Consider the following 22,494-nt stretch of genomic DNA (forward strand, 5'->3'; position numbering starts at 1 on the left):
ATTTGACCTTCATCTGCTGATTATTTCGATCTCAGATGAACCAAGAGCATTGTAGCAGTAGAGTCTTAGCAGATACATGACCATCACAAGAGGTTTCCCAGCACAGATCACTAATGACTAATGCCAAGTTGTTAATGGTTTCCATCCTTTGTGGAAACTTGGATGGTTACATCAGACACAACTGAATTTCCCCCCAAATTCAGCAATTTGTATTACAGAACATTTTAAAAAGCATGTAGAATTATTTGAGGCATATCACTATATTACACCTGTCTTGAATGCTTTTGTGTTTACATATAACAAAGTCCTCTTTCATAAATTCAATATATAAAGACAATAAAATGAAAGCCCTGGTGCATACCAACCTAGCATATTAACCCAGGGTATAAGAATGCCAATTAAGTATGATGTTTACCCAGTATCAGGCTGAAACTACAAGATTGAAATGGCCCAGTACATTTAGAAAAACATAGAGACCTTCCTGTGTGCTGTTTGGGAAGTTGTGTCCTCATGTCTCTTCAGGAACATGCTCACTAGCTGTGTGATCTTGGTCATGTGTCTGTATCCTCTTGGTTCCTGTATTAGTTATTAGCCATGGAATGCAAAAATCACAACGTCTGCTCCATCCAGTAAATATTTATTGTGCTCCTATCATAGGACATACGCTGTTCTAGGTACGTGTGGTAAATCAGAGGAGCAGTAAAAATATGTAAAGAGAAAGTTAACAAACGCAATTAATAAGCAAACCACAGCAGAATAGAAGAAGAGAAAGGGTGTTGGGGAGAGCAGAGCAGGACAAAGGCAGAAAATCTCTGGTGAAAGCGTGTCCGCATAGCAATTTAAAATGCGGTAGTCGAGGTAGACCCTTATGAGAAGAAGGGATCTAAGACTCAAACGGAAGAACCTTTCAGGCTGAGAGATTGTCTACACCAGCGGTTCTCAATCTGTGGGTTGCTACCTCTTTGGGGATCAAATGACCCTTTCACAGGGGTCGCCCAAGACCATGCGAAAACATATATTTCTGATGGTCTTAGGGACTGAGACACCACTCCTCTATCCGTCTCCAGGCCGGTCTGCCCACAGACGAGAACCGGTGTGAAGACTGTTACCCATGCTACACCATGGTTCAAGATAAAATTGCCTTTTGTAATTAGAAATAAATATTTCACAATATATAGTTACATATTGTTTTTGTGATGAATCACTATGCTTTAATTATGTTCCATTTGTAACAATGAAAATACATTTTGCATATCAGGTATTTACATGATTCATAACAGTAGCAAAATTACAGTTATGAAGTAGCGACGGAAATAACTTTACGGTTGGGGGTCACCACCACATGAGGAACTATATTAAAGGGCTGTGACATTGGGAAGGTTGAGAACCACCGGCCTAGAGCAAAGGCTTAAGGGAATGTTTGGTGAGTTGGCGGCAAAGCAGGGGATCAGGGTGGCTCGAATGGAGTCAAAGGTTGGTGGTAGAAATCAGAGACAAATATACATTAGCATCAATTTGCTATTAGCTTTTTACAGCTCATCCTTGGAAAACATACAAGCCTCCAATCAGAGTCCAACAGGAATCTGGCAGGCCAAGCTCATTTGGAAAGAAGATGTGGTCCATGCTACAATTCCCACCAGCCACCACCATCTATCATTGTGTCACACAGAGGCAAGCAGCAGTTATTCTCATAGGTCAGTGACCTGGGGATCAGAAAATGTTTAGGAATCCATGGGCCCTAGAGGGCTTCTATATTCCAAATGATATGATTTATGTCTTTACCTTGCAATTTTTACATTTTGATTTGCAGTCATAATTTGCGGTTAGGTTGTTAGATTGCCAATGAGTCAGTGCCAACTCACCGCGCCCCTGTGCATCACAGCAGGAAGTCTTGTCCATTCCTGTGCCACCCTCACAATTCTTGCTGCAGTTGAGCCCATTGTTGGAGCCACTGTGTCAATCTGTCTTGACGAGGATCTTCCTCTCTTTCACTGATCCTCGACTTTACCAAACGTGATGCCGCCCCCGCCCCCCCTGCTCCCCCCCCCCAGGATTGGTCCCTCATGTCCAAAGTAATTGAAATGAAGCTGGACAATAAATAAGGAAAACAGAAGAATCGATGCATTTGAATTATGGTGTTGGTAAAAAATATTGAACGGACTCCTACAAGGAATAACAGTCTGGGAAGTAGTGCAGGCAGATGTTCCCTAGAAAGTAGCATCATGAGACTGCCTCCTCAAATCATAATATCTTCTTGATATGTGGTCAAATGAACTCTCTCATCCCTAGATCTTCATAGGGAATTTTCACCTGTTTCCTTACTAGCGCCATCAAGTCCAGAGTAGAACTTCCCTTTAGATTTCCCAAGGTTGCAATCTTTAAGGTCAAAGACTACCAGGTCTCTCTCCCCTGGAGTGACTCGTTAAACACCTGGGTATTTAAGCACTGCACTCCCAGGACTCTTTCTGTTGGCTGAGGGACCATCATTTACTTTGGGGACAAAACTGAAGAATGCAGAGGGTTGAGCTATGAGTCAGAATCAACTCAGTGGCAGAGTTTAAGTTTTTCTGAGTCCGTGTGTGCCTTTTCCTAATTAATTCAAGTTAGCAATCATTGAACAATGCTGGTAGTGTGTGTACCACTATAGTTTCTAACCCATAACCACTGTTGAGAATCTTTTTTTTTCAATCGGCAGATAGTGTATCCTGAAGCTGCCATGGTTTAGAAAATGGCCAAGAACTGCTCTTCATCATAGAATAACAGACACATTCGGAGTCTTCTAGAACTGCAGATGTTTGGCCAGGACAGGGCATATAGAGGCTATGAGGAATCCCCTTGCCATGATCTGTACTGCCCAGGGGTACCATTGCGTAAGGACGGACTGGACTACTAACCACTGGCAGATGGATCAAACCCATCATTTGCCCTGAGGGAAAAAGATAAGGCTGTTTGCTCCTGGAAAGACTTACAGCCTTGACACCCTAGATAGAGTCACTTGATAAGGAATCATCTCAACAGCCTTGAGGGTTTTTGCTTCGGTGATATTGCCCCAGCAGGCAAAGGAGTGTCTGATGTACCTGCCAGTGGAGTGTCTCTCTAGTCTTATCAGCAAGTCATTTATGAAAACACAAGTCATTCATTTTTCCACTCCAGCCTTTGACCAGGAAAGTGTCTGACCGATGCCAGGCTTCCACAGCCAGAATAGAAGTTGTCATCACAGTGTCGTAACAACTCAGCCGGAGCCTGAGCTTCTCTGAGGTTCTTCTACTGCAGCTCTTGAAGGTTCTGAGTTCTCAGTACATTCTCATCCTGCACAGAAATATTCAACACTTTTAATGTTTTTTTTCTTGCATGCAGTTAAGGTATCTATAAACGTAATACTCAAACTAAACTCACTGCCATCGAGTCCGTGCTGACTCATAGCGAGCCCTCGGTGGGTTTCTGAGACTGTAACTGTTGATGGGGCTAGAAAGTCCAGGTTTTCCTCCCGTGGAGCTGTTGCTGGTTTTGAATGCATAACCATGCAGATCGCAGCCCAACACATGACCACTACACCCTGTTTCCCCGAAAATAAGACAGTGTCTTATATTAATTTTTGCTCCCAAAGACACGCTAGGTCTTATTTTCAGGGGATATCTTATTTTTCCATGAAGAAGAATATGGTACACATCTAGATTCTTCACTTTAAAGGAGGACATTAGTGTTCCTACCCTTGTTTTCAACTCGTCTTCGTTCCGGGTCCCACCTTACATCATTGAACCCTTCACTCCCACACGCCATGTTCATAGCACTTGCAGGCTGCTCTGCAGCCATAGCTAACCTTCCTGGTGGAGAGGAACGTTCGTTTTAAAATCTTAAAATCAACATTATCTGCATTTTGAAAATAAAAACTTTTATTGGGTTCTAATCCAAATATACAATTTAATAGTGGAAGCCTATCAAGAAGTGTTGTATAAGCATTGCCACATCCGTTTTGGACCAGTTTCTTCTTACTTGTATTCCTTTCAGGGGACTCCCGGTTGCGCCCAGTCTTCCTTCCCTCTGTCCTCCCGAGCAACCAATAACCCATTTACTGTCTCCATAGATGCACCCAACCTAGATTCCAACTTGTCCCCCTGTAGTTTAACATTTCATTGCTCTTTTATGTTTAGAAAAGAAAAAAAATTCTCATCTCAAACACTCAGCAAATTGGAAGAACAAACAAAGTTTTTGGAAATATTCAATGTAAAAAAATGGATCACTGATTAAAACAAAACTTTTTACTTTTTAGAGCAGTTTTAAGCTTATAGGAAACTTGCAAAAAACACAGATAGCCCTGTAAATTCCTTCTCCCCCAACATAGTTTGCTCTATTAACATATTCCATTCGTGTGGTACATTTTTATCATTGATGAACCCATACCAATACATTACTAACTAAGCTCCCTAATGCACCTTAGGGTTCATGCTCTGTGTTGTACTGTCTTTGAGTTTGACAAACATCTAATGTCTGAGATCAGTTTCAATTCAGCATTTTAACTTTGTCATCCTTAAAACAAATGGTTAAGTTTTCCTTGTGAGTGTTGGTATTCTAACTGGAGTCCTTATTTAGTCTCCTTCTCCAGTTGGAGTTTACAATGTGCCTGCCAGGCAATTGCCTCTTTCGCTGCCTTCTGTCGCCCTGCAGGATAAGATAGTAACATGTTTTCCTCTCGCCTCTGCTTTCTGTAAAGCTTGGTTTACAATTTCAATAACTCTGTGGAACAAGATACTGTACAGTATAAACATGTATTCCTGTTTATTCAGAGTGATGGTTTTGTTATTGCTATATTATGAAAACAATTGGGATTCTGAAAAAAAAACTACATAAATTAAAACCAAGCAATCAACGTAGCTATCATATACATACAATTTAAGGGTCTTTGGGTTTAGTTTCACAAAATGTATCTAGTTGGAAACAGTAATCTGCAGGAAAGGCAATGTATCTGCATGAGCTTCTCCTTTTTTTGAGTGTGTATAATCGATCCTTCCCTGTTTTCTGCGGGGCTACAGATAGTACAGTCCTTTTGGATTGGCATGCTACCGTTCTGTGAGGTGCAGGGTGTGTCTTGATGAGCTAGAAGAATTGACGGCTTTGCCTTGGGTGGAAGAGGCTTTTCGAACAGCTGGCTTCGGCAATGTGGTTTAGTGGCTATGGGGCTTGGCTTGAAGGCCAGGGAGTGAGTGCCAGCCTTGGCTCAGCCCATCCTGGCTTGGTCCCTGGGCCTCTAGACTTGCTCTTTTGAAGTTTTGGAAATAGAAATAATGATATAAAACCAAACCAAATGCTGTTAAGTCAGCTCGACTCATTGATTCCAGGTGTGCCAGAGTAGAACTGGGCTCCCCAAGGGTGACAAAGGCTGCATTTTTTTGGAGTAGATTATCAGGCTTTTCTTCCGAGGAACCTCTACACGGACTCAAACTGACAATCTTTCAGTGAGTAGCCGACCACTTACACCACCCAGGGCCTCAGCATAGTAACAGTACCTGCCTTTCAGGAGCAGTGTTTCCCAAAGTGACACACCCCTGGAGGTGCTGGAACCATCCAAGGCGGGCTGCAAGAGAAGATTCCTACACTTTCTCCTGGACTCTGGGCTATAGGACACACATTTTTAATTTCTGGGCGTGGGGCGAATGATAACTTAATTTTTCTGAAGAGGGGGCGACAGGTCACATCAATCTGGGAACATGTAAGCATGTTGGAAAATGGCCACACTTCTAAGTGTTTGTCGTATTCACATCACCTGTCACTATCCAAACGTTTTAATATTGTCAGAGCATACAGAACTAGCTATGTGTGCATTTCTCGAGTGTTTGAGGATCTGCCGTGCATGCTACAACGAGCACGTCAATATTATGAACTTTTCCTGTTTTCATTTTATAGGCAGACCCAGGAACCTCATAGACCTCTGCAGTGTTGAGACTCAAATAGTAAGTCTAACTCTTACGTTTTCTGCAATGTAGTGGTTATGCCTCTCATGGATGGCAGTTCAAAACCACCAGAAGCTCTATGGGAGAAGGACTGGGCTTTCTACTCCTGTAAACAGTTATAGTCTCAGATACCCACAAGGGGTCTCTATGAGTCAGCATTGACCCAAAAGCGGAGCAAGAGAGGTCGAAGTGGTATGCATCCACCACCATTGGACCCACAGGTCTTGGCACGCACCAGCTGGTGATCTTCCTGTACTCTGCATCATTGCCTGCGGCTGAGTGAGTCTGAAGAGGGACTTAAGGACTAGTATCAGACTTACGGACTTGAGTTGGACTGGGCTGGGATGTTTACCTGATATGTGATTACTTTTTGATATAAGGCTTTTTCTTACACATGTATGTCAATTTGTTTCTTTAGTCAACCCTGCCTAACACAGTACCTAACAACAACTTTAGTGTGTTAGTCTGGGTACTTTAGTGAAACAAACCCACAAAAACTCATGTATAAGAGAGAGCTTTATATAAAGGTTAAGTGCGCATCAAGAAAATATCCCAACCCAGTGCTGCCAGAGCCCACAAGTCCAACATTAACCCATATGTCTGACACCAATCCACAAAGTCCTCCTCCATCTCACAAAACACACGCAATGATGGTGATTGCAGAAGGAAAGCCGAGTCAGTGAATGTGTAAACATCTCAGCGCTGGCAGGGGTCTCCACATGGGTGCTCCAGCACCCAGGGCTGCATTGGGGTAGATCCATGTGACTTTTCCTCAGGGATGTCTTGCAGGAAGTGAGCCTTGCCAGCTGAAGCAGGGAACTGGCTAAGGCAGCTGAACCCTGGTCCGACCATCAGAAAGCAAGAACCCGAGAACTAGAAAGGCGAGGATCATCAAACCATTTATCTCTCTGCCCTTCAATTAACCCCACATGTGTTTATTGGCCAGGTTGGCACAATAAACTTTAACTGTCTCCTTTAGGTACCTAATCCCTTGGTTAAGCCACTCAAGGTACTTTAATAAACAGAGAGATTTTGATACTATTGAGCAACATACCAACACAGTAGTACCTTGAGAAGAGATTGCTAGATGGATTTAGAAGAGGACTTGGAACAAGGGATATAATTGCTGATGTCAGATAGATCTTGGCCATAAAGTGGGTTACAAATCAGCGATCCCATGTGCAACAGAAACACTGCCCAGTCCTGCACCATCCTCACAACTGTTCTTATATTCGAATCTGTTGTTGCAGGCACTACGTTAATCCTTTCTTCTCAAGTGTCTCCCTCCTTGTCACTACCCCTAAACTTTACCTTGATGTAGTTCTTTAGGGATTGGTCTTTCCTAGGAACATGTCCAGAGTATGTAAGATGAAGTCTTGCCAGCCTTGCTTCTAAGGAGAAATCTGGCCGTACTTCTTCTAAGCCAGACTTGTTTATTCTTTCAGCAGTTTAGAGTACTTTCAATATTCTTCACAAGCACCATAATTCAAATGCACCACTTCTTTGATATTTCTTATTCAACATCTAACTTTCTTAAAAAATTTATTTATTTATTTAAATGATTTTTTTTTTTCTTTTTTGTTTTCAACCTCTAACTTTCACAAGCATGTGAGCTGAGAGACAATCCGGTGGCTTGCATCTGGTACACCAGAGTCCTCAGAGTAATAACCTTGCTTTTCAATACTTTAAAGAGGTCTTGTCCAACAGGTTTACCTATGGCAATGCATTGTTTGATTTACCCAATGCAATGCCTTGTTTGATCTTTTGACTGCTGCTTCCATGAGCATTGATTGTGGATCCAAGCCAGACACAATCTTGACAATTTCAATCTTCTCTCGGTTTATCATGATGTTATGTACTGGTCCAGTTATGAAGATTTTTGTTTTCTCTACTGTAATCCATACTGAAGGTTGTTATCCTTGATCTTCACCAGTCAGTGCTTGAAGTCCTCACTTGCAACAAGCAAGGTGGTGTCATCTGCATATCTAAGATTGTTAATAAGTCTTCCGACAATCCTGATGTCACAATCTTCATATAATCCAGCTTCTCTGATGATTTTCTCAACATACAGTTTGAATAAGTATGGTGAGAGGATTCAACCTTGATACATACCTTTCTTAATATGAAACCATGTAGTGTGCCCTTGCTCTGCGCAGCTGCCTCTTGATTCTTATACAGGTTCCAAATGATGACAATGAAGTGTTCTGGAATTCTCATTATTCTCCAGACTATCCGTAGTTTGTTATGATCCACACAGTCAAATGCCTTGACAAAGTCAATAAAACAGAAGTAAACATCTTTCTGATATTCTCTGATTTCAGCCAAGGTCAATCAGATATGAGCAATGATATCCCTTGTTCCATGATCTTCTGAATCTAACTTGAACTTCTGACAGCTCCCTGTCAGTGGACTGCTGTAACTATTGTTGGATGATCTTCAGCAAAATTTGACCTGCATGTGATATTAATGATACTGTTTATAATTTGATCATTCTGTTAGGTCACCTTTCTTTGGAATGGGTACAGATATAGATCTCGTCCAGTCAGTTGGCCAAGTATCTGTCTTCTGAATTTCCTGAAATAGATTAAATGAGTACTTCCAGTGCTTCACCAGCTTGTTGAAATGTTTCAATTGGAATTCCATCAATTCCTGGAGCCTTGCTTTTGGCTAATTCCTTCAGTATAGTTTGGACTTCTTCCTTCTACTGAAGGAAGTACTATTGGTTCTTGCTCATATGCTGCCACTTGAAATATTGAATGTCCACTGGTTCTCTTTGGTACAGTGACTCTGTGTATCCTTCCCATCTTCTTCCTGCACCATTCAATATTTCCCCCATAATATCTTTCAGTATTGCAACTCAAAGTTTGCATTTTTCCCCTTTAGTTCTTTCAGTTTGATATTCCGAGCATGTTCTGCCCTTTTGGTTTTCTAACTGTCGATCTCTGTACATTTTATTATAATATTTAACTTTGTCTTCCTGAGCTCCCTTTTAGAATTTTTAAAAATCATTTTATTAGGGGCTCATACAACTCTTATCACAATCCAAACATACACCAATTGTGTAAAGCACATTTGTGTATTCGTTGCCCTCATCCTTCTCAAAACATTTGCTCTCCACTTAAGCCCTTGGCATCAGCTCCTCATTTTTTCCCCTCTCTTCCCATTCCCCCCTCCCTCATGAACATGTGATAATTTATAAATTATTCCTGTCATCATTTCTTCCATTTGCCTTATGGAAGATGTCAAGTTAAACCTGTTAAATCCTTCACTGGATGTAGCAAACAAAGTCCTGCACTTGTAGGAGAGAAGCTTGTGTGCCTTTAACTAGGTCAAGGATAGGAAAGAAACAAAGCATTGTGGGTAAATGCTACCCTTGCTTTCACCATTAACTTCTTTCACGCTCACTGCTGATTCATAGCGACCCCCTGTGGGTTGATTAGGCTGTTACCCGGGTAGAAAGGCCAATCTTTCTCCCAAGGAGCTGCTGTTGGTTTTGAACTCTTGGCCATGCAGATTGCAGCCCAATGCTAACTGCTAGCCCACTAGGGCTCCTTTAACGTCTTTAGTGACTTTTATGCCAAGATTCATTATTTGCCCCATAATTCATAAGTGCTTATCAAAGTATCACAAACTACAATAGAACAGACACATGGAACATCCGTTTCTTAGGAGACCTTCAGCTGGGTTTGGAAGGCAGAAGGAGCACAACACCTGGTGACAAGTGTGGCACTTGGACAAGGGGAGGGGGAGGGTAGGTCTGGGTGCTCATGGAAGGTCTTCTGAGGAAGTATAGAAGCTTATCTAGGTCTGGGGTCTATCTCAGTTTTGTAGTTCATGAATTGTATCCAATTTGAGTGAAATAATTTTATCTAGTTTAAAGGAGTTTGTTTAAGAAAAAATAATAAGTCTTTGGCTTTGAATTGGAAATGTGAAGGACCCTGTCTTTTCAGCTTCATTGGCCCCACTGGAAATTGCACATCGTATTGCACTGCGGTGGAGAGGCCTGATGAAAGAGGTTGCCATCTGGGAACTTCAGGTCATTTGTTGTGGCTGAGGGTGCAGGCTGGAGGAAGAGGGAAGCAGGGACAAGATTTAGATGAGTTTTAACCACCTAGGATTTATTTGAAGGCTGCTGGGAACAGAGGGAGAGTCAAGCAGGAGAGGGACTCCGTGCAAGGTTCCACCTTGGGGAGCGCATGGGGGCAGCAGTGTGGAGAGGGAAATGGAGCAGGGTCAGGTTGAAAGCCCGGCTCTTGTCCCAGTGACCCCAGGCAACGTTAGAGGCCCGAGTGCTGTGGACCTGGGCTAACCACTGGGCTAATAGGAAGATTTGGAAAGCATTGTTAGAGTACTTAGTGGAGTGAACAGGGAACGAGAGAGAAAAGGGAAGTAAAATAAAAGGGGAGAAAAGGTACATTCTTACCTCGATGTCTTTTGTGGGGGTGGGGGTGGGTGGGAATATAAGCAAGGAAGAAGAGGGTAGTCAGTAGATCCAAAGGTTGATTGAAAGAAATTGGATTGATGAGCAGCTGCGGATAGAGGAGGAAGGTGTTGGGTGATAGTAGACTTGGGTTTACTATGAGGGCCCACTATGAGCTGCACCCCCTGCCACCCCCTAAATAGCTTCAAGTTCTAATGCCTAGTACCTTTGAATGCAACCCAGTTTGGAGACTGCATATTTGCAATTGTCCTTAGTTAAGTTCATGTGAGGGCCTCCTTGAGTAGGGTAGGCCCTTACCCAGTATGAGTGGTACCTTTTTAAGAAGAGGAGAAGGATCAGAGAGAAAAAAGGACAGTCATATGATGACTAGGAAGCTCTCTTCACCTAGAGCAGTGGTTTTCAACCTGTGGGTTGAGACGCCTTGGGGGTCCAACAACCTTTTCACAGGTGTTGCCTGAATCCTAACAGTAGCAAAATTACAGCTATGAAGTAGCAATGAAAATAATTTTATGGCTGGGGGCTCATCACAACATGAGGAACTGTATTAAAGGGTCTCTCAGCATTAGGAAGGTTGAGAATCACTGGCCTTCAGAGAGAACATGCTCCTGGTGGCATTAAGAATTCAGATTTCTGCATTTGTCCTCCCAGGATATCCATTATGAAGTCTCTCATTACTTGATCTCCTCTAAATACAAATGATGTGAAGAAATGGTTACGAACCATTGATCTTTGTGTTTCAAACTTTAGTGAGAAACGTTTATAAGTGTTTAAACAGGATCAGTTTCTTCCCTGCCTTGGTGTCTTTTGTGTCTTTTGCCCTCGGGACAAGCGTGCAGGGACTTGTGTGGATTCTGCCTTTATACGGTGGCGCCATGGGTCCAGATAAATTTGTTAATGAAACGTATAAGAAGGGCAATGGGTTAACCAATCACACCTGCTAATGCATTTCCAAAGTTTAGATTAAGGCAACACAATGGCTTTGGAGAAAGGGTTCCACACGTTTTTCTAAGATTTTTTTTTTTCCTGGCATAACACCAAAAGAAGTTTTGTTTGTTTGTTAGTTTGTTTTTAACCTGATTCTTCAAAAGCACAGTCTTGTTTCATTTGGAATTCCTCATCTCCAATACGACGTTCATTATGGTCACAGGGCGAGTACATTATTTTCATGTAGCTAAACAGCCAACACATAGAAATGGTCTGGTAGAATGTCTTTCATGGATACACTTTAAAAACCAAGTCATAGTGTAAAATCATCAGACTTGCACCATAAATTAAGCCTTTAATATAACAGCGTTTTTGCTTTACACCCAAATTATTTAATTATGTGGTGTTTATATGTAAAGTGTTCAACTAGTTAATGTAATGGGACGCTGACTTGAGCCAGTATTGTGAAATGGAATTCTGAGTCACCTTGCTTCCTCTTTGGATGCCTTCCTTCTTCACTCTCAGCTCCCTGTTGACCTCGGGCTTTTCCTTCTACTCCAAGCCTACCCTTCTCAGTTGTACCCCACACGGTACAATATGTTCGGTCCTTCCTCTTTATAGACTACACCCATTCCGGACATTGTCTGATGTCCACTACCTGTCAGGAAGGAAGTAGATACAGTGAATGTGAAAGACTGATGGCTGTGTAATGTGTAACCCTTCTTGGTATATTTATATTCTTATAATAATGCCTGGAAAGGAAATGACTATCCATTCTAATGGAGAAATTTGCCACCAGACAAGAGGATATATTTTTAGCAGGAAGTAGTTCTGTTTATAATATTATATGTGCAACAAATAATTCCATGTGCAGAGCTAACCTTCTATGTCCTGTTTTTATTTTGTTTTACTTTTTATGTCATGATTTTAAATCCTGAGTTATAGGTTATTATAAAAGGGTAAAAGGAACACACACATTATAAATGCCAATGCTGATCATACTTGTTCTTGGGTTTTAAAAGAACTAGAAAGAAAATCATAAATTTAAGTGCTTCTAAGCTTTCTCCCTTCAGGTCATACCTTAATATAATTCTGGTTTTGGTAGTGTGACCATTTTAGTATCTAGGAAATGTATTCATTCTGCCATCTTGGTTTCTGACTTTCTGTGCCCAAAAGGGGAAGCCTTTGCAATACATCTGCACCAAAAGGATTTACTTGAGGGAGGCAAGTGTAGACGTGAGCAGAAAGGAAAAGATGCTGGAGACAGAGGCCACACAGAGTGAGTTTGGGGCCTGAAGTTTAGTGGGGGCTGGGAGAAAAGGGAGAGTCAGGGCCATTTCAGTAGCCCCAGGCTATGTGATGTATGGGTAGAAATGGAGCAAGTGGATTATTAAATGCTCCTGTAGGTAATGGTCACACCTAATGTTTCCGTTTAATTTGAACAAATGCAAGTGGATATGTGAGTTATTTTTGTATGGTCACCGTAGTTTTTCAAGGCGATTTAAGGTCATGTGGAAGGGAGCCAGTGAGCTAGTCAAGGTAAATAGCCTATGACTTCCTTGTTCCAAAGCATGTTTCTTGCCATTGAAAACCATCTAAGTCTAGAATTGATAGGACGGCGAAAAGGAAATGTAAGACTATTTGCTGCATTTTGAACTCAGGATGTGTTTCTCCTTTTCTCTTGTTTCTATACAAGCATTCTTACAGGGACGAATGCGCAAATGGGACGTGTCCCAAAGGCAGCATTGGTGCAGTTGCTCTGTCTCCACCCGGGTTTATCATTTTTATCTGGCATTCCTTCTCTCCTCTTATCGTTGCTCACCCTGTCTCCCTACCTCCTCTCCCCCCCGCCCACCCCGTCTCACCAATTAAGCATCAATAGTTTAGTATCTGACTACTAGCTGGAAGGCTGGTCATTTGAACCCCCTTCCTCCCCACTGCTCAGAGGTGCCTTGCAAGACTGACTTGGTGACCTTGACTGACCTTGGACCCTCTGGAGCCATTCTCTTCTGCACACGTGTGGTCATCATGAGTCAGAATGAACTAAGGCAGCTAGCAACATCATCCCCATACCTTTCATCTAAATTCCCCTCTTCTTCTCCAACCGTTGCTCAGTGAGTGCAGGAATAGCTCTTTATTTGATCTGTTTAAGGATATTGATTGCAATGAATCTCAACCTGCAAGAAGGAAAGCCATACATTAAAACCTTGGTTTGAACCTCAACCTCGAGTGAGATCTTGTGTCCATCCAGGGCTTATCCTTTAGCGGCTCTTCAAGCCTTTCGGCATGAGGGGCGATAAACCAGATTTATCCAAAGTGGAGAAGTTTGACACGTCAAAGCTGATGAAGACTAATACTAATGAAAAGAGAAAAAACTCAACCCTGGAAGGAAACTATCCAACAGGAGAAAGAACGTGTTCAAACACCACGAAAGGGAGGCATCCTCCCAGAAGTGAATTTCAACATTGCTTGAGTGTTGTCTTAGTTTTGATAGGCTTCACTTTGTAAACCTGTGTGTTTGTGGAGATTTCAGGAAACCCCTGAGATCTTGTTCTCCGTCCTCTGGCTAAGAGGCCAGAGGTTGCCAGTGTTCCATCAATTCTTGTTTGAAAACTTCCCATTGGTGTATAAATCTCACATGGCCGGTGCTGTCAATGATCTGCCATTTAAGATTTTGTGTGTGTGGTTCTTGCCTTCCTGCAGGATAAGCCACTTTGAACCTTCTCCAATGGGTAGGTACCTCCATCACTCAAAAATCTTCATGAAATTGCATGCTTTTCCTGCTTCTCACAGTTTATTTTCATTGCTAATGTAGCAGTAGGATAATAAATAGAATCATTAACATTTTTTTAGGTTTTAAAATGCATAAACAGTGGCAAAATAGATCCAAGGATTGTCAACTCTCAAAATTCCTCATTTGTTAGTAGTTCACTTGTGCTCTTTTAATCCATCTTTATATATATTATTTTTCTAAAACATTTGAGAATAAGTTATAGATATTTCCCCCTATACTTTATTTTTTACTTGTTTTTAAAAGGACACACTCCCAGACATAACCACAGTGCACCCTTCAGTAAGGAAATTAACATTACTATATGGATAGCATTGTTCAATCTAATCCACTAACCTTATTGAAATTTCAGGTATTAGCCCAATAAAATCTTTATAGATAAAAGAATCCGCATTCCTCTTTCCTTTTCTGGTCTAGAATTATGTGTTGCATTCAGTTGCCATGATTCTTTGTTTCCTCCCATCCAAGAGAATTTCTCAATCATTTTTTTAACGACTTTGCAATTTTACCAGTTTTAATGGAAGCTGTGAACAAGACTCTTTTACTCTAACATCTTCTCAAGTGATTCTTCTTTCTATTTCCCATTTTACTTTGCTATTTAGAGAGATACGGCTTTCTGTTAAAGGATCTTTTTGCCATCTTTGTGCAGTTTGAGCCTAGAGATTACCCACTTGCTAAGGTGAATGCCCACATGGGCAGTTAGGCCAATAGCTTTCTCTCGCTGCACCTGTTCATTGTAGACGACATATTTCTGACTGTAAACATGGACCACTTTGGCCAATTTTCTGACCTTTGAAGTATCCTGAACTTCATCGTCCTTGCGTATGGGCATGGACAGGACATTGTTTTTTCTGTCTCAGTTCCATGGGAAGACGGGAAGACATATTCTTCCCGTGACTGTGGGAAGGTGCATTGAAATGCCTTTTCCAGTTTTTGTTCCAGTCCGAAGTCACAAAGGGATTGAACTTCAATTTGGCTGCTGCTGCTCCAGTGATCACGCTGAAAGGGAAAAGAAAAAGATGACGATGCATTTTGTGAAGAGTTGAGACCATTGCTATAGAGAATGTGATTGGTTTTTTTTTTTTTATGTTTCTTGTGATAGGAGATTCAGATTACGTGACTTGGTAAGAATAGCTCAGAAGCAATACATTTCAGTGCAATCTATCAGAACATGCATGATTTATTTGGGGGGATGCATACCTGTACTAACTGAGTATGATAGTCATATCTGCTAGGTTTTGGTACTAAAACGTTAGTTCATAACTATTTTCTGGGAGACACTTTGAAGCTTTGTAAAACTGGTGACTCTCACCCAGCTTTCTCCTACTAATTCATATTTGTACTAATTGGTGATTCTTGCCTGGAAAGGGCCCCATGATGATTACCCGATGAAGGTTTTTATGTTGCAATCATTCCTTTCCATTTCTTAGTTGGCCTTCAACTATAAAATAGAGGTTTCCTATTTATTTGTTATAATCTGCACATATGGTGCAGAATAGTTAAGGGTGTGACTTCTAACTGAAAGGTTGGTGGTTCAAACCTACCAGCCAGCCAATCCATAGGAGCAAAGACCCACTGATATGCTCCCATTAAGATTAAAACTCTTACTGCCATTGAGTTGATGCTAGTCCACAGTGGCCCTATAGGATGGGGTAGAACTGCCCCTGTGGTTTTCAGAGACTGTAACTCTTTAGGAGAATAGAAAGGCTTGTCATTCTCCTGAGGAGTTCCTGAGCTTGCAGTTAGCAGCCGGACACTTAACCACTACACCACCGGGGCTCTGCCTAAAGGCTATAGCCTAAGAAATCTTATAGGAAGTTCTACCTTGTCCTATGAAGTCATCATGATTTGAAATCTACTTGATACCACACAAGAACAATTTTCTTATCATTATTTATTTTAATCATTAAATTGTCCAGGATTAGGACATTTGGAGCCTTGTGGGCCCCCCACCCTCACCCAAACTCACTTCTGTGTCCTTTACATATGTCTCCATCATTTTAAAAGCACTTCTTAACTTCTAGCACAACAAAATGTCCCAGATTCAACTATATTTTTTCTGCTCCACCCTGTAATTAGCCTTTCTCCAAGAAGCCATGCTTCCTCTAGGGGGAGAAATGGTCATTAGAACCTGAGCAATAAAGGGGTTCATGCTCCTAGAGGTGCTTTGCATTTTTGTTCCCTCTACAGGTAGAGCTAAGAGGTTAATGTACCCACACCCTCCCTCCACACAAACACATTTACAAATGTACGTCTGTGTCTAAGTGGATTTATTAAAGACAGTGATTTGAACCGGCACTTACAGTTGCAATGTTGCAATGCAACCTCACAGGATTTGCTTTAGCATTCTCCCTTTTGTATCTGAGCTCCCTTCTCCAATAAGTAACCCGGCTCTCGTTATCCTCAATCTATTGGTCTACCTGTTTTAATTTGGGGAATTCATTTTTCTAATATACCCATGAATGAACAGATTACTAGTTAGATGTAGAGAAAAATAAGTAAAATGAATAAACCAAATATTGAGGAGGGGGGGAACCCCAAACAAAAAACCCTCTCACTGCCATAGAATCGATGCTGACTCACTGTGACCCTGTAGACAGGGTCTCTGGTTTCCAAGGCTGAAACTCTTCATGGGAGTAGAAATCCCCATCTTTCTTTCCAAAACATTGAAAGGAAATTTTGAAACCATGGCCGGGTGTATGCGTGTGCATGTGTAAGAGCTATCTGTTGCCTAGATGTCAACTTCTATCCTCAGAAACCCACCCACCCAGCAACGCTGTGATGGAAGCTGACTATATATCTGATTAGTTTAGTAAATTAAGGTATTTATGATCAGTCCTGCTGTTTATAGGCCACATTTGTGGTATCTGTAAATATCTTTCACAAAATGTGAGAAAAATCAACCTTTATTTATGTTTATTGAATTATTTTTTTCTGCTCTATTCTTCCTGGCTCCTCCCTCTATGATGCCATTCACACACACATGAACAAAGCCATTTGCTTTTTGGCTCTACAGAACCTTGAGGTTCTGTCAGATTTTAAAAATATGTTTCTCTTTGTCTCAGATTAGAAGCGTTCTATTATTTTATCTTAAAGTTCACTGAGTCTGTCTTTTGTCATATTCGTTTGCCGTACAGCCGATTTGGTACATTTTTATTTCAGAGGTATTATTTTCACTTCTAGAATTTCCACTTACTCCTTTTTCCTAGTTTCTATTTCTTTGTTAGGGCCTCTGGTGGGGTGGTGGGTTATACACTAGGTCCGCAGTTTGTACGCACTAGTTCTTCACAAGAAAAGTGCGGCTCTCTCTTCTGATAAACATTTGCAGCCTTGGAAACCCGCCGCCACAGCTCTACTCTGCCTCACAGGTTCACTGAATGGCAGTGAGTTTTATTATTGTTGTTAGTATTTGGGTATTTCTTTCCAGAGATTTCTCATATTTATTCATTCATCATGATCACAGATGCTTTTATTGAACTTAGTTATGATATCTTCTTTAAAATACTTATCTGCTAAATCCAATATCTGGGTCATCTTTGGGCCTGCCTCTACTGATATTTTCTTACATATGGGTCCTGTGCTTTGCGTGTATATGACTTTTGGATTACAGCCTTTGGATTAATAAATGATATGTTATAGAGGCTGAATTCTAAGTTCCTCAGGCAAATATTAATTTTTGTTTTTGTTGTACTAGTGAACTTGTCAACATGTCTTCGAGATGGTGGGTAACAACTAAAGAATCTATTTAGTTCTTTTAGCTTCAGCTGGGCTAATCAGAGTCTGCTCTGTGCATGTTTCATACAGGATTCAGCCAGAGATTTGGGTAGAGCTTACGTACAAAATTTCAAACTCCCCATCTTGCACTTTACTTTTTGGAAGTTTCCACTATAATTCTATCTTCTAGTCTTTTATATCAGAACATAGATGTGAACCAGAGTTGTAGCCACATATCACTGGACCAGTCAAGCCATGTTTGGTTCAATAGGACCTCCTTAGCTAGCCCCAGCAGTGATGCCTGCTGTTTGTATTATCACTTGCAAAGCTGGAGTAATCCATTTGCTTTTGTAATTAACGTCATATTTTGTCAAATAAATAGTAAGCTGCATGTGCTCAGTTTCTTTCATTTACAAGTGCAGAGATCATTGTTCAGGATTAATCTGTTGTTTTAGATCTAGGAAGCTGGGCGCTCTGGTGATGCTGTCAGGGAAGTGCTGGACTACTAACTGCAAGCTTGGTGGTTGTGTTAGACTGGGTTGTCTTGAGAAATAAATCCCGTGACACTCATAAGAAAGACCAAGTAATTATATATCAAGAAGGCATCCAGTCCAATTCAATCCCGTAAGTCTGATACGAGTCCAGAAGCCCGCTTTCAGACTCTCCCAGCCGCATGCCAGTGACACAGAATTATGACGTAGAACGCAGGAGGATCACAGGCTGGTGGGTGCAGAGTCATGTGGATCCAAAGTCGATGGAAATGTGGCAGGACATCAGCAGCTCTCTGGACCAGTGTTAGGCAGAGTCCCCGCAAGCAGGAAGGCAAGGGGCAGAAAGAGTTATAAGAATGCTCTACTCCCAAGGAAGCATCATCAGGATGTGGCCTGATTGGCAGGTTGGAATCCACCCCTATACGTTTATACAATTCAAGTTGACATAAAATCACCTAACTACTACTACAGCAATTCAAACCTACTGGCTACTCCACGGCAGAAAGATGAGGCTGTCTGCTTCCTTTAAGATTTATAGTATCAGAATCACTTTGGTGGCAGTGACTTTGGGTTATAGCTCTATGAAGTGTAGTTATACCGGGGTTATGATTGATTGGATTAAATATCTAAGTCACCTACCTGTGGCGGGTGTTTATTGTATGCTGCAATTTAAGGGATAGGCAATTTGAACTTGCGTTTTCTTTCAATCTGGTAATGTAGAATGATGAAAGGAGCTGTTTTTGTAAGTAAAATACTTTTACCAAAAATATATACTTCTTTTATATTTGCTTGCCAACTGTGCCTTTCCCCAGGAGGAGTTTTGGTACAGATGCTATGCTAATTTTTTAACATCAACCTGTTCAGCATGTGCCTGAGTCCCTCTGTAGCTGTGCTGTCTCTAACAGTAGACCCTAGCCAGTTGAGGCTATTTAATCTTAAACTAATTAAAATAAAATGAATTCAATACCTCAATTACATTCACCACATTTCAAGTGCTTAATATTCACATGTATTTGGAAGCTGCTGTATTGTACAAAACAGAATAGAATAGCCCCATAGTCCAGGAAAGTGCTATTAGACATCATTACCTTACAGAAGGTTGTTCTGTAAAGCAAACATGTATATTTATTCAGAATGTTTTGTTGGTCATCAAAAATCCACAGATGTACAAGTCTATTACTGGCTGGAGTCTACCACGAAGACCCTGAATGTTATAGATTGAACTGTGCCCTCCCTAAAACGTGTGTCAATATGACTGGACCATGATTCTCAGTATTATCCTGCATTTTGTGGTAGGCTAACATGATCTTAGATGTTGTAGATTCACACCTATGGATTATTGATAAGGTCAGATTAGAGGCAGTCATGCTAGTGAGTCAAGATGCCATCTTCAGGTTTAGTTGGGATCTTGAATCAATCTACTTTTTATTATTTGTTTATTTAATTTTTAAACAATAAATCTACTTTGAGATACAAAAGAGAGTAAACAAATTGACAGAGATCAGAGGGAGCTGATTACCACTAAGAAAGAAGAGCTAGGAGTGGAGAATGTACTTTGGACCCAGGGTCCCAGTATTGAGAACGGCCTAGACTCAGGAAAAACTGATACCAGGCCAGATGGAGATCTTCAAGGAATGCCAGGTCCACAGATATTGAAAGGAGAGAAGAACTTTTCCCCTGAGCCAACGCACACAGAGCGAAAATCTTCACCGAGAGCTCGCCCTCTGAATTTGGACTTCCAGCCTTCTCAATGAGGAGCGGATGAAGCAAGCCTCTCTTACAGCGGTGCTGGAGAACTAAGTCACTGCTATCTATCCCTCCCCCCTTTTTTGTCACATTGAATATATTTTCCCTTTGGTTATTTTTGATGTTTATAGGTTGATATACTCTGTAGACCATTCTTCAGATCTGTGAAATATCTCTGTTGTTTAATGATGGCAATAATCTTATTTGTTTTCCTTCATGCACCATAAGAATTAACTTTGTTTTACGCTCTGTGATCAGAAATTTATCTGCATCATCTCATTTCATCTTTCTAACCACTTTGTGGTACAGGAGCTCTTAATGTCCCCAGTGGATTGGAGATGCTGGAAGCCTAAATAACTTGCTCATTGTCCCATGATGGGTGAAGGGTGAAGCCAGAACTCATCACAGTAGTGTAAGGGAGATGCAAGACTGTAGTTGCTTTATTCTTCATGAGAGCTTTCCAACGATTAAACCTGAGACTGTGCTGTTTTACTAAATATAGAAATAAGCACAAAAACATTACACAGAAATTAGTCACTGTGTTTTAGACTCATATCAAAAACTATAGTTACCTAGCATGCCTGAGTCACATAAATTCCTGATCTAGGAGTGTTTGTGGAATAATATTTCTAGTCCCTTCCCTCTTCCACCTCTCTGAGGCCAAACTCCCAAATGACCAGCTTCTCATAGAGCATCCTTGTTCCGACCCACATCACTTCCCTAACCCATTTTATACTCCTTAAGTAGTCCAATTTGTTTGTTTGTTTCTGTGTAAAGTGGATCTGTTTTAATATCTCATATAACACAATGAACAATGCTGTTAAAATTGTGATTCTTCATAAAAGAATTTCTTGGCTACAGGCCTTTGCTTTCAGTGGGAAGGCTTCATCTTTTGAAGATAAGCATGTACTGGTTTTCGTTTTTAATGACTGGCGAGCCCCTTGCTTGTGCTCTTTGAAAGGTTGCAATGGATGTGAGCTCCTACGTTTAACACTGGACTCCATGAATCCAGTTCTAAGGAATTGGCCAGTCTGGAGATGAAGCAAGGTGGTCACCCAGTGTGGGAGTGCGGAGCACCACCCTGCTTCCTTGTTCTGATTTTTCACCCAAATACTGCACCTTCTCTGACCTACATGGAATATCTCTTGCTGGTGTTTCCATCTCAGGCTTCTGTCCATTCTGGAAGCAGATTCGGCCAGAGAGACAACCGGATGCTCTGTCCGTTCCATGTTTGTCACGGAAGAGTAGCATCTGTTAAACGTTTTGCCCTGCAAAGGAAAGCACGGCTTTATGATTGTGGTATAATTTTTCTTGGAAGTGAAGAAAAGAGGCATGGGGAGGGGGGAAACCAAAGAGATTCAGGAAGACATGAATAAGTAGAATTTAATAAAATTCCATAAAATCCTAAGGAAAACACATCTAATTAAAGTTAGACATCCAAGCAGTAAAACCTTGAGTTGACGGCAGCCTTTGGCCTTGAGTCAATGAAGTGACACCATCTTCATCAAAACGTACTTTGTTTGGACACAGTCCCCGTATGAAAGATGAGCAGTGGGCTGAGAGAGCCGGTGCATCCAAATCATGGCGCCCTTTTTATTTGTATTTAGCGGAAAAAACAAAAAAAAATAACACTGAGCAGAACTCTCATAATTCTATCATGAACCAGAACAATAGTTTTAGGAACATGCAAGTTTCCTTTGACACTCAGCTGCAAGGAACGCTTTGAAATAACTTTCCAGTTGCACTTATTTGGAGACACAGCTGGTTAATTATCCACATGTGGCAGCAGCAGGAAGGCGGAATTTCCTCAACGTTTTCCCCACTCTGCTCTTCAAACAGAGTGTGAAAATATTCTGTCCGAGGCTGGGATTCCCTGGGTTTCCGAATAGTTGAAACTCGTTCCTCTACATTAAAGGGTTGCTTTTATTTTTCTCCAGGTGGAACAACTGTGTTTCCGCGAATTCACTCTTAAATGTTTAATTCAAAGGAACTGTTTTGAGATTACTTGTTTGGTGAACATATTAATATGCAAAATTGCAGTAGATTTTTGTGAACCTCTCAGTAGATTTCATCTGCTACCCATTGAAAAGAAACTTTAAACAGAAAACCCAGGATGGAGAGTCATGACTCTCTTGAGAAAGGAATTGGTGCGTTAAAGTTCTGTTCTTCGGTATTGTCAGGTTGGGTCCTGCTCATGGGACTTTGTGGCCAACCGAAGGAAACACTGCCCGGCCCTTGACTGTTCTCAACGTCTTCCTGGGCATGAGTTGATTGTTGTCATTGTGCCAGTTCTGTTGGGGGTCTTCTTTTTCTTCACTTATTCAATACTTTGCCAAACTTGACATCCTTCGCCAGGGACTGGTCCCTCCTGATAACTTGTCTCTAAACTAAGTAAAGCAAAACCTGGCCATCCTCATTTCTCAGAAGCGTTCTGCCGAT

Source organism: Echinops telfairi, unplaced genomic scaffold (assembly GCF_000313985.2).
Source record: "Echinops telfairi isolate 266 unplaced genomic scaffold, ASM31398v2 ScPeMD7_23;HRSCAF=83, whole genome shotgun sequence".
Taxonomy (NCBI): Eukaryota; Metazoa; Chordata; class Mammalia; order Afrosoricida; family Tenrecidae; genus Echinops; species Echinops telfairi.